The sequence below is a fragment of the Pan paniscus genome, chromosome 11, assembly GCF_029289425.2.
Source record: "Pan paniscus chromosome 11, NHGRI_mPanPan1-v2.0_pri, whole genome shotgun sequence".
NCBI classification, from domain to species: domain Eukaryota; kingdom Metazoa; phylum Chordata; class Mammalia; order Primates; family Hominidae; genus Pan; species Pan paniscus.
In genome coordinates, this window is record NC_073260.2 from 115,698,465 (window position 1) to 115,711,554 (window position 13,090).

Consider the following 13,090-nt stretch of genomic DNA (forward strand, 5'->3'; position numbering starts at 1 on the left):
CTCTTTCTCTCTCTACTCTCTCTCATTCTCTTTCTCACTCTCATTCTACCATCTCTCTGTATTTCTGGTTTTAGTAAATATCATCTTCAAAATCATCCAGATGCCCAAGTCAGAATCTGGGAAGCCATCCTAGACTAAAGCTTTCTCCTCCTGTTCATTTCCCTGCAATGAATTCCTTGGTTCATACCCTCTTGGGTTTCTGCCTGGAAAACTGCAATAGGAGGGACACAGGTCTAATAATAGATGGGCAATGAATATCCTTATTATTTAATATCTTGAGCAACAAATAAATATTTTACATTCAGTATTACAGTTCATCTTCCCAATAACCTTATAAGGAAAGGATATTACTGCCTCCATTATACAGATAAGGAAAATAAGGCTCAGGGTGGTTACATAAGCTGCTCTGGGCCTTCAAGTTAATAAGTACAATAACCTTGGTTTGGATGCAAGATAGTTGGACTCCAAAGTCTGTGTTCTCTCCACTCTGTCACATGCTTTGCATGCAACATGCTATTCCCTGATTGTGTTTCTCACTCATGACGGTTCCCAGGAGAAACATCTTCACACCCACCATTAGCTCATCCCTCTGAGGTGATATTTTATGGCTAAGGTGAAGCACCACAGTTAGAAGCAGCCATAAAAATAACCCTCAAGGTGAAGCACTTAATCTTGGAAGAGTGAATTGTTAGGTTGTAGTCTGGTACTGTTGGGAAACCTTTCATAAAAGCCCCTCTTATGAATTTTGGTTTCACACGAGGGAGACAATGTTGGTCATCTTTTTGTTTTCTTTGTCTAAAATCTATATGGGACTAGAGGAGTTTATTTCATGTTACCTTTTTAGTCAAGGCAATGCCTGAAAAGCATATCTACCTTGAATTTAGTGGTAAGAAAACCATTGGGTGAAGGTATATCTGGTATGCTTTCAAGTATCCAGATTATATCACCCAATTATATAATAAATGTAAAAGCACTTTTAAGACTATAAATAGCCATGTAAATGAAAGGTATTACTGTGTTGGTACATAAACATAGACTTTCACATAGTACTTGATGAGCACTCTTGTTTTGTTGTTGTTTTTCCACTTTTCAGAAGTAAGATGATCTCACTTGGAAGTTCCACTGTATGCTTGTCATTTTGTGTATGTCATGAAGTGATGAGCACTCTTTAAAGAAAGCAAAAGGAAACTAATACCACTTGATTATTCTGTTAAAGAGTGAGAGTAATTATTCTTCCTTTTAAATTTTCACATTGAAAAACGCAGCTATTTGATTTAAAATCCCCACGTTTGTGGGTATATATAATGAATTTCCTAATGTGTTTCACATTAAATGCACTGGAAGCTGTGGTTTTCCAAGAATTGAGATGGTTCTTCCTGTAAGTTCCAGTGAGGAAACATAAGACTTGACATCAAAGCGCTGATGTGTTTGCATACATTGCTGAAAGTGGCGGGGAAATAATCATAGAAGGTGGACACTTCTGTGGATTCTAAAGTTTTAAATGGCAATTGCAAAACTGAGTGACATATCAACAATTGAAAACTCTTAAAGAGGTAGTTTTGTGTTCTGCAAGTGTAGATTTCATTACTGCTTCCTTTGAAGTAAAAATCTCATCTCTTTGTAACTAGGATAGGTTTTGAAGAAACAAAACTTCAAGAGCTTTAGATGGGCAATAAAAAAATGTTGTAATCTCCTACAGGAGAGATGTGATTTATAGGGCAACGTATTTTTTATGACACATTGATGTTTGCAACAGACCAGGCCAGTAAGTAAGAAGTTCAGATTTAAAAGGAAAGAGTGGTGACATAACTTCCCTTTACAGGTGTCATTTGGCTTAAAACAACTTTTGCTCACCCAGTGACTGAATCATTTTGGATCTGTACAAGTGGGGTTTGTATAAAAATTGTTACTTCTTCCACCTATGTGCAGGAGCCAGCATCTCACTGCCACGATGGTTTTTAATGAAATAGGAATAAAATGATCTGTGCATGTCTGTGTTTGACAGTGGCCTTAAACCAGTCTTGGGGGTCTCAACCACCTAGGTCTCTGCCGTGAGATACTCACTTTAAGAAGAGGCAGCAGAAAATAATGGTTAATAGCATGCGTTATGGAGTCTGACAAACCTGGGTTCAAAAGCCACTTTTGCCTTATATGTACTAGATGATGTGGCCTTGGGCAAGTCACTTACTGAATATTTCTGTACCTCAGTTAACTCACATGCAAAATGGGGATAAGAAAGTCACTTCAGAAGATGATTTTGTGGATTGAGTAATGCCATATGCTTTAAATGCTTAGCCCAATGTCCAGTGCCTAGGAAGTAATCAGTTAAGCTTCATATTATTTTTTAGTCATTTACAAAATATTTATTCAGTATCTACCATGAACCGAACAAAATAGAAATGCAGTTTGTGTGTGTATATCTTCCAGGAATGAAGCATGGCCTGACAACGCCTCTGTATTATATGGAAATGTATAATTAGAGTTTTTAAGCATTTTTTAACCACCAGCACATTAGCAAACAACAAACACTATTGCACGGTGCAGTTTGTTTACTTGGCAAAATGTAGATAATGCAGCTGCTTCACACAACAGTCAAGGGGTAGGGGGTGCTGACTGCAGAAAAAATTCAGCCCTAGGACTATATTTAGTTAGAATGTGACATCATTTTAAAACTTGAATTATTTAAACCATACATTTTAAATGTTTGTTATTTAAGAAAACTTGAGAAATCAAGTAAATGTCCCCATTCTTCCTAACTGCATTTAACCAACTAGAACTTAAAACAAAAAGAGCTATAAGGTAATTAATTTCAAAATCCATAACATCTATATCATGACATGGCTATCTGGGTCAAAATCTATGTCCTGGAACATAATAACCATATGCTATAAAATACAATTTATATAACAGCATAGGCCAATAAGGTGAGTCTCCATGCTGTCCAGAGACATTAGCATTATGAAAGGGTTCCCTTTCATAACTATGGCAATTACATAGTTAGTGAAATACCATTAAGCATATCTTTTCATGTGTAGTTATCCCTGTGTCTATATGACACTGAACATCTGTAAGAAAATCAAAAATTTCAATCAGCCCTCCAGATGTCCCCAAATATCAATATGTCTGGCTTATGAACAAAGCAGCTGGACTTAAGTTTTTCATTTCATTTTCTTCCAGATGTTGGTGTCTTGTAGACACAAATCTCTTTTTGAGTTCTTTCCTACCAATCACCTTTGGGATTATAACCAAATTACTAAAAACCAAAAAGGTGTGTCATAGTAAATATTTTTCTTCTGTTGAAGGATGCAATTCACCAAAAATCTGCTAGGTCGTATATGGATGCAAGTTGTTAAGAATGTGGCAGTGAAAAACTTAACACAATTAAGCGCATGGAAATAATTTGGCTCTAGAAATAAAATGTTCCCTATGTTCATAATTATAGAAAGCATTTGATCCGACATGGGTACATTCAGGTTTTCTAAAGACAGAGGCAGGCCGGGCACGGTGGCTCACGCTGATAATCCCAGCACGTTGGGAGACCAAGGTGGGTGGATCGCCTGAGATCAGGAGTTCAAGACCAGCCTGGCCAATATGGTGAAACCCCATCTCTACTAAAAATACAAAAATTAACCAGGTGTGGTGGCAGGCACCTATAATCCCAGCTACTAGGGAAGCTGAGGCATGAGAATTGCTTGAACCTGGAAGGCAGAGGTTTCAGTGAGCCGAGATCCCACCATTGCACTCCAGCCTGGGTGACAAGAGCGAGACTTGGTCTCAGAAAAAAAAAAAAAAAAAAAAAAAGAGGCTGTGTGGTATAATGGAAAGACACATGTATTGGCATCAGAAAATCTTGAACATGAGTTCAGATTCTGTCCTTTACTTGTGGCATTGTGAGCCTTAATTTCCTCTATGGTAACCAGTCATCTTAGTTTGCCAGGGACTCTCCCAGTTTTATCCCTAAACATCCCATGCCCTGAGAAACCCCTTAGTCCCAGGAAAATGGATGATTGGTCACCCTAATCCTCATCTATAAAATGAGGGTAATAATAACTTCCTCGCAGAGTTTTACTGCAGAATGGCGAATAAGTAAAGGACCTAGCACAGCCAAGAAGAGTAGGGTCTCCAAATGGGAACTATTATCATCATTATCAATCTCATTCACATTTCCTATTCTGTTTCCTCTCAGAGCACAGGCTTGTCTGTTTCCATTTTATTCAACACAATCAGCACTTCACTTGCACTATCATAGTCATGCTAATTGATTCCATCCCATTCTCAAAAGCACTAAATTTCTACATTGTATTCCCCCTCAATGATGGTCATGAGCTTTACATCATCCTCACTGGAATCCAGGAGATAACTTTTTGTTTCCTACCATGGAGACTTGATATATTTCTATAATCCAGATGTGCAGTATGTAACCTCCAGTGCCCACAGCAAGCCCAACACATAGTGGGCCCTCCACAGATACCTGTGAAATGAATGAATGGTTCATAAACAAAGAATAGAAAACTACAGGTGAGTTATGGCAAATCAGTCGAGTAAACATCAAAATGTAGCCCTTCTCTTTGCTACAAACTCACCTTTCTATCGTGGATTTCAATTTGCCTGCTGCAGAAACATTGCTTACTATCTTTCAGAAGTCAACTAGCTATATTTCCTTTCCAGAACAGAAACTTTCGGAATGGCTAGTCTAGTCTGCTCCCTCCCACTCTCTGGCTCCATAGCGCCTTTTGGTTCCCTGATTGCTCTTCTGCTATGTTGAGGCCTCCACCAGCCATGTCTAGTCTCATCACTTAGTCCAGCTCCAAACTCAAAGAACATTCTCTTGAATTATTTAGATTTTTCTCTTCACCTTATTCTACCTTCCGGGTTACTCATTTTCCTGTGCCTTCCACTTCAACCAAGTTGTACTCCTGCTTCCAGGCTTCCCAATGCCTGCAGTCTCAGAAGTTAGACTAAATAGCAACAGGCAATCGAGCATCATCCTTTTCCTTCTCTGTCTTGCAACTCAGGACTCACCTTCTCCCAGTTTGCCCTAATAGGTCTCATCCAATGTTTAACCTGCCATGACAGTCTCAGTATAGCCATTCCCTCAGTGCTGGCTGAAGGAATCAGATGGAGCTAGGTTTTGAATAAGTACTGCGTTTCCTGCAGCATGACATTAAATGACTGCTTTCATATTCCCGAACCGCAATTACTCCTTTGGTAAAATGGGGATAAGAATTGTACTTGTGATAAAATGGGAATAAGAATTATGGAAAATAAATGAGGTAACATAAAGCTTGCCCATGAAAATTCATTCACTCCCATTCGTCCCAATACTCTTATCATTTCTAATAGTGTCTCTCTTCACTTTCTTAAAATTCTGCGGGAGAAAATAATTGTGAAGATTCTTGAATGTATATCCCCAAATATTTTGCTCTGCCTTTGGTAGGCTCTAATATCCATTACTGGACCGGCTCCAGAAGGGATACAGAGGTCCACTCTGTTAGATCTGGGTTGGGAATGGGATTAGGACCAAAGCATTCAGGTGGTGCAAGTGATTTGAAAAATGAAAATACAAGACCTATATAAAAGAAAGTCCTCAACGGGGTCTCTTCAGAAGCACAGGGGAGAAAGAGGAAAGCTTACACTCCTGACCTCTCACCTCAGCATTTTTCTTCCTTCCACTTTCAAGCAGTGAATAATCAACATGTCAGAGTGCATTTAGATCTAAATCCAATTAAGTCTGACCTTAGGGATAGTTACTCATAGTTCCCAGCAGGTGTGTGTTTGGAAGAAATTGTCATCTCTGCCCTTTGTTCAATTTTCAAATTACCCAAGTTTATGGTCCTGACTGATTAAGTCTAACAACACTGGCCAATGAATGTCTAAGGAGAACAGCTGCTGGCTTAAGTGTCTAGGCATTTGTGCTGAGAAGGATTTTAAGAAAGAAATCACCTCTCTCTACTTACTCCACACAGAACAAATCTAGGAGTTGAAAATATTCTATAGCTTTCATCTAGACCCTTAGGATAGTTGCTATCATAGTTGTTAGCCCATGGTTAACATTATTTAACCACCATGGCCACTGGTATTATCGTTTGTGCAGTGCTCTGCAAGATTGTTGTGAGAATTAGAATTAATATGTGTAATCCAATTGGCACAATACCTGACACATAGTAGATACTCAATTAGTGGTACTGATTATTAATATAATTGGTATTATTAAGGCATTTGACAGGAATTTCAAACAGCAGACCAGTATTCACTGTGGGGGAAAAAAAGTATGTGTGGGTATGCAATGTATGTGCAAGTGTGCATGTATGATTTTGGCCAATTTTCACATGTATCCTCCATTAATAGCGCCTATTATTTTAGATTGACTTCAGAAGTCATGCTCTAAAATACCTTTTTTTTTTTTTTTTTTTTTTTTTTTTTTTTTTTTTTTTTTTGAGACAGAGCCTTGCTCCGTCACCCAGGCTGGAGTGCAGTGGTGTGATCTCGGCTTATGGCAACCTACACCTCCTGGCTTCACCTGATTCTCCTGCCTCAGCCTCCTGAGTAGTTGAGACTGCAGGCACCCACCACCATGCTCGGCTAATTTTTATATTTTTAGTAGAGGCAGGGTTTCACTATGTTGGCCAGGCTGGTCTCAAACTCCTGGACTCAAATGATCCACCCACCTCAGCCTCCCAAAGTGCTGGGATTACAGGCATGAGCCACCACGCATGGCCCTCTAAAATATCTTAATCACAGTCCCTCAGTTTGGTTTCTGTTGGCCATAGGAGGAGAAAGATGCTACAAATGTGAGTAGCTATGAAGGTTCTGAACCTATAAAGATTCTGGTTCTCTGCTAGGTACTTTTCACACATTTTCTCAGCTATTTCTCTACTTTTGTGAGGATCAGAAGACCTGGCTTCTGGTCTCAGCTTTCCCTGCCTACAAAACTGTGGTCTACAACAAATTACTTCACCGCTTGGATCTGTAATTTTGCAATCTGTAAAACAAGAAGATTGGATTGGACCATTTTTAAGATCCTTTCCAAAGCTGTAAGTTTAAAGTGAGATACTATAAGATCAATATAAAAATAAATCTAATCCAGGAGAAATGAAATGAAAGGAACGCCACTCTGTTTTTAGTCAATGAGTCAACAGTATTTCTTTGGGTGTTCATTCTTCTAGATGCTATAAAGGGAAAAAGGAAAACAGAGAAGACCCTGTTGGTTCTTGCTCTAACACACTTTTTCCAGACTGCTTTTATCTGCTCTCTGGTTGACTTCTGAGACATGATCCTCAGGACTCCAGAGCTCTTCTCTTCTCCACTTATTTTTCTACCAGCCTGTTTGACAACAGTCAGCCCAATCCCACCCAGCAGGAAAAAACATGGTTCTTGGTGAGAAAGCTAAATGGCTCCTTCCTTCTCCTTTCCTTCCTCTGAGTAAGAAGACAGGAAGAAGCTCATTAAGAATCCAGAAGAATGTCTAGAAAGGTAACTGAGGATCTCTCTCCATTAGAGGAATGACAAAACTGCTACAGAGAAAACTATGGCTGGATGAGTTTTTAGATCTCTGTGACTGTCATTCTTTTTCTCCGCTGTTTCTTCCATTCTCTGGTCAATTCTGTTTGTCCTTAAAATGCAGGTCTTAAAAGCTTTTAAAAACTCTGTCTCCAGTGGCCCCACCTCTCACTCTTTCCACACTTTTAGAAAAACACGTACATTGAATTATGGTTAGTTGTCTGTATGCCTGTCTTTTACTTAAACTTATACCACTGTAAATATATCAGTACATTGTGATGTATAGTAAACCCCTTCCATTGTCTTGTACAGAAAGAACTGTACAATACATTGTAATTATTAACAGAAATCTTGTAAAAGGAAGATATTCGCATGTTTGAGAGGAAAAATGTACACAACTTGAATAAAGCCTAATATGTCTGACCTAACCAAATGGATATATTAGAAGTGAGTTCCTTACAAAAATATTCATGGAAAACTTCTTTTAAGACTAAGTTTTCCTGTTGGTTATTAATGGGAATTTCTAAAGATTTGACTGATATACAACTTTTTAGGAATAATATCTGTCACTAGACTGTTAGTTCTGTGAGACCAGGGAACAAATACATTTGATTTCTTTCCCATTGTATCCACAGTGCCTGGAATACAGTAAGTGCTTAATAAATATTATAGGCAGAATGTATAAATGACAGAAGAAATGAAGAATTAAAAATCCCTGCTGCATATCAGAAATTACCTTTGAGGCCAGGTACGGTGGCTCACACCTATAATTCTAGCACTTTGGGAGGCCGAGGTGGGTGGATTACTTCACCTCAGGAGTTCGACACCAGCTTGAGGAACATGGCGAAACCCTGTCTCTACAAAAAATATATACATATATTTTTAATAAGCCGGGCATGGTAGTGTGCATGTGGGAGGATGGCTTGAGCCCAGGAAGTTGAGGCTGCTGTGAGCCAAGATTGCACCACTGCACTCCAGCCTGGATGACAGAGTCAGACCCTGTCTCAAGAAATAAAAAATACCGTAGAGATAATATTATAGGCAAATGAAACCAACTACATTAAAATATTTTAATTCTATTTATTTGTGCTTGGATAAATGTGTTGTTATACATATGAATAATCACTTCTTGCTCATGCTCTAAGATGAGGAATAACAGCATGAGTTGGCAAAGGGAAAAAAAAAGTGCAGTATACCTGGTCTATTTGCTTGTTTGCTTGTCTTTGCAGTAATGTAATGTTATTTCATTACTCCCAATAGGCACCCTCAGATTAAACAGTAATAGTTAGCTCTGAACATTTAGAATTTTACTCAATAAAAATAATGGCGTTAAAATCAGTAAGGAGGAGTTGATCGTATGCTGTGCTTCATCATCATCTTCGTGAAAGAAAGAGAAAAGGTAGAAGCAAGTGCCTGTAGATTTCCACAGGTAACACTAAGGGAGGATGCGCCAGACCTAGAATCGAAGCCTTCCTCAGAAAAACCAACTTGAGAGAGGATCTAAAATCCCTTCTTATCTCTCAGACAGTTGCCATTTATATGCTGTTTATTCAGTGATTATAAACATGGCTGCCCTCCCAGCTTATATCAAATATCACTAGGTAAATAACTGGCAGAATATACTGTGGGTTTTCTCAGGGCTATGACTGAGAAAAAAATGCCACCTTTGTTTCTTACGGTTTAGCTACTTTTCACCCAGGAATCCCTGAGCTGTTATTTGAAAGGCTACATTTCAGACCCCACAGCAAACATAGGATGTATGTTTTTCTGTAAACAGGGTAACAAGTAGATGGTTGAAATGTTTAAATTGAAAACTCTGACTTAAGGAGTCAGGGAGGGAGACGAAAAAGGCTCACTTTCTGCCCAGAAGTTGCTCCTTTTCTGTGAACTGGAAGGATCACTCTTCTCTCCTTACACATTTTAGTGTACCTAGAAACACGTGTGGGGTGCTTAGAGCAGTCTCAGGAAATGGATGACTGGACACTTGGCTTCCAGATTTGGTCCAGCCTCTCTCCGTTTGTGTTTCTATGAGTAAAGTTGAGGCAAACCCTAATGAGCTTTCCCAATGCAAGACTGTTATGCCAAATGGAAAGCAGTTAGCAGGAACGCTAAGATCCGGGATTCTGTTTCAAATCATTAAAATTAAATAGTATTCTTCCCTCCAAAACGTTTAAGATATTTTGATAAATCTATAATTCACAATTGGGATAGGGAGTAGACATTAATCATAAAGGGAGCTCCAATACTAAAATAACAACCAGGGCTCACTGCCACTGGCCAATGAGCTCCATGATAATGGGCCAGCGATCTGACTGTGTCTTTGTTTTCTCATCATTGTGCTTCTAGTGTTTTGCAGTGCCTACCAAGCTCAGTGGACATTTGAGTAAATGCATGACGAAAAGTATGAATGAATGAATGAAAAAATGAATGCAGAGCCAAGCCTATTGGGCCCAATCACATTGTGTGGTCAGTACTCATTACTGACCCTCTCCACTAATGCTCAGCACATTTATTTTCTGTGAAACCAGGATAACAGGAACAATGAAATAGCTTTGAAGGAGATTTCCCATCAGTGTCTCGATCACCCATCTCTCAGCTAACAGATCTTAATTTCCTGAGCTCATGCTGGGCCCAAGAAAAGACAACATACGCCTATAGATACTTGGGGACCCAGGCCTCTCTCTGGAATACAGAAAGGTGTACTGTTTAAAGGAAGTCTGAATGCGTGTAACTTAGGCCTACTATTCCATTCTCACCCAGAGTAAAATAAGTGTTCCACAGTATCAACAGAGTAAAAGTTCATGTTACTGACCAGGAAAGCCTGATGAACACAGAAGTGCAATCAACTGTAGCTTGGGTGAGGTGTAGGACTGACATCTAACCAGAGTCACCAGGGTATAGCTATGGCCATTCTTTCTTATGCTATGCACCCCAAAAGGGATTATAAAGCACAGATAATTAAATCAGTAGAGGCTGGGTGTGATAACTCATGCTGTAATCCCTTCCCAATAACTTTGGGAGGCCAAGGTGGGAGAGTTGCTTGAGTCCAGGCATTCAAGACCAGCAGGGCAAGACCTCGTCTCTTCTAAAAATAAAAATAAAAAATAAGTTATCTGGGCATGGTAGCATGTGCCTGTAATTCCAGCTACTCAGGAGGCTGAGGTGGGAGGACTGCTTGAGCCTGGGAGTTCGAGACCACGATGAGCTATTGATCACACTGCTGCACTCCAGGCTAGTCTACACAGTGAAACTCTGTCTCAAAAGAAAACAAAAAAGAAAGAAAGAAGAATCAGAGCACTTCTGTTGATAATAATCAACAGAGCACTTCTCTTTTCTCCTTAAGCATATACCACCCCTTCTTATTTACTTTTATTCTTCCATTTTTGTTCCCCACCATCCCCCACCTTAGCCCCACTTACTGGTTCTATCTCTTTAATTTGTCTGGCTAGTTACAGAGGCACCTGAGAGCACAATGGGTACAGTAGTCATTTTATTTCCCTCCAAGTATTGTCTGTGCCCGGAATGAAGAATTACACAGAAGGACATGTTGTGGACCAATTCCCCTGCTTTCCAATCTCCTACGAATGATCAAGCTCCTGGGAACACTAAGACACAGTGTTTCATACAGTTCCTTCAAATGACTTCCTGACAAATAAGTAATATCTGGCAATGTAAACTATTATCTTCCAGTAGGATTAATACAAACCACTTCTAAGGGCTGTAAAGCACTTTATCTTCAAACTCAATTATATAAAGTGTATACTTGAGGGTAGAATGACAACCTCCTTAAGACTAGGATTGTCAACAGCCAAGGAAAGAGTCAACCCTCTTTCTTTCCATGCTATTTCAAGTGGGTCATGAGCAACACTTTCCTAGAGTTATGCCCATAGACACCTCAATTTCTACCCAGCATCCTTCATGGGCTTCATGTTTAAGAAAGGGAGAATTGGATTGTCTGAGAAGAGCCTCAGACACTTGTTTGTAGTGTTTAAATGGGAAAAGGGCAAAGGACAAAATCATGACTCTGGTAACTTTGTCTATTGGCCTGTCTCATTTATGAGTGTAAAATGTCACTGAAGGTTATCATTCTTAGAAAATGTTGCTGAAAAATGTGTCAAGTTTAATGGAGATCTGAAAGTTCTTTTGCATTTTTTTCCTGATAAACTTCTATCATTTTGTAAATAGAAGCAAATATGAACTTTTATAAGTTGACCTATTGCCAGAAAATAAGAAACATCAAAAGACCAAAATAACAAAAAGATAATATGCTCACTAAAATATTAGAATCTATTTATTTTTAATAAGTTAATTTATTATTGCTCTGAATTCCTTCACGGTATGAAAGTAAACTGTCACTATAAAAGTCCCCTAAATGTTGGTGTCTCATAAAATTCTAAACACAGCTAAAAATAAGGTGTTTACCTATTCAGGTAGATTAAACAACGTTTAATAAACTATTAATTTGACATAGACATTACCCTGGGTTATTCATGTTGGAGTTTTTGGAATAAAGCCCAGATTATGTTTCTTCTTCTAATTTGGCTCATACAAATGATTTAAAACGTAAAACAGGCTGGCGCGGTGGTTCACGCCTGTAATCCCAGCATTTTGGGAGGCCGAGACTGGTGGATCACGAGGTCAGGAGATGGAGACCATCCTGGCCAACATAGCGAAACCCCATCTCTACTAAAAATACAAAAATTATCTGGACATGGTGGCACTTGTCCATAGTCCCAGCTACTCAGGAGGCTGAGGCAGGAGAAGCACTTGAACCCGGGGGGCAGAGGTTGCTGTGAGCTGAGATCGCGCCACTGCAGTCCAGCCTGGGGACAGAGAGAGACTTCCTCTCAAAAAAAAAGAAAAAAGAAAAACAGGGTGGTAAAGGAAAGGGCCAAGGAAGATACATTTTGAAGGACACATTTGAAACACAATTTACTTTCCCTAATATCAGACCATGGTCTTGAACTGTGTAACTTTTAAAGACATTTGCAAACTTGCATTTTTAATTCAAATATGGAAAACAAGTTCTTATTTGCAAAGGGTACCTGGTCACTTGGTAAAGTTTTACTGCAGTCATAAAGAACATTAAATGTTCTGAGTTATTTTGCAAGTAAATTTCCTAGATTTAAATGATCAGAGTATATTAACTTAGACTTACAAACCTATGAATTCTTCTTGAATAGATTTCTGCCAGGAGCAAATAATGAAACCTTTAACCAGGAAATGACGAAGCTCCAAATTCTTCTGAGGATACTGTAGTAAAGTGATTACCCTGGAATATTATAGTGCATGAGCATTACAAAGGAGGTTTATAGGCATGTGGAGTTTTCAGAACTCATGACATTTTTTCCCACAGAAAATCACATTCCTGGTCTATTTCCAGTGTTTAAAAGGAAAGGTAAACTGGCATTTAGTAGATTATAGGCTTTTCATCAGCTTATTTGGTTTGATGACTATTCCTAATATATACCTCAAGTGTAGTATTTAAAAAAAACAGTCTGAGTAAATTTTTTCAGCTATGTCTCGTGAGCTGTTTAAACAACAACAACAACAACACACACACACACATACTCAGATAGGCTCTCTTGGT

The 13,090-nt window shown here is 38.9% G+C and overlaps 1 protein-coding gene and 1 non-coding gene across 41 annotated transcripts in view; one reads left to right on the forward strand and one right to left on the reverse strand.

Annotated features, from left to right (window-relative positions):
• PTPRD (protein tyrosine phosphatase receptor type D) overlaps positions 1-13,090 on the forward strand; it is a 2,308,100-nt gene that overhangs the window by 1,729,970 nt on the left and 565,040 nt on the right. The gene's annotated exons all lie outside the window — the stretch shown is intronic.
• On the reverse strand, positions 1,085-1,156 carry LOC112440889 (small nucleolar RNA SNORD27). The gene has a single exon (XR_003028881.1). It is a non-coding gene; the product is annotated as a small nucleolar RNA SNORD27 (small nucleolar RNA).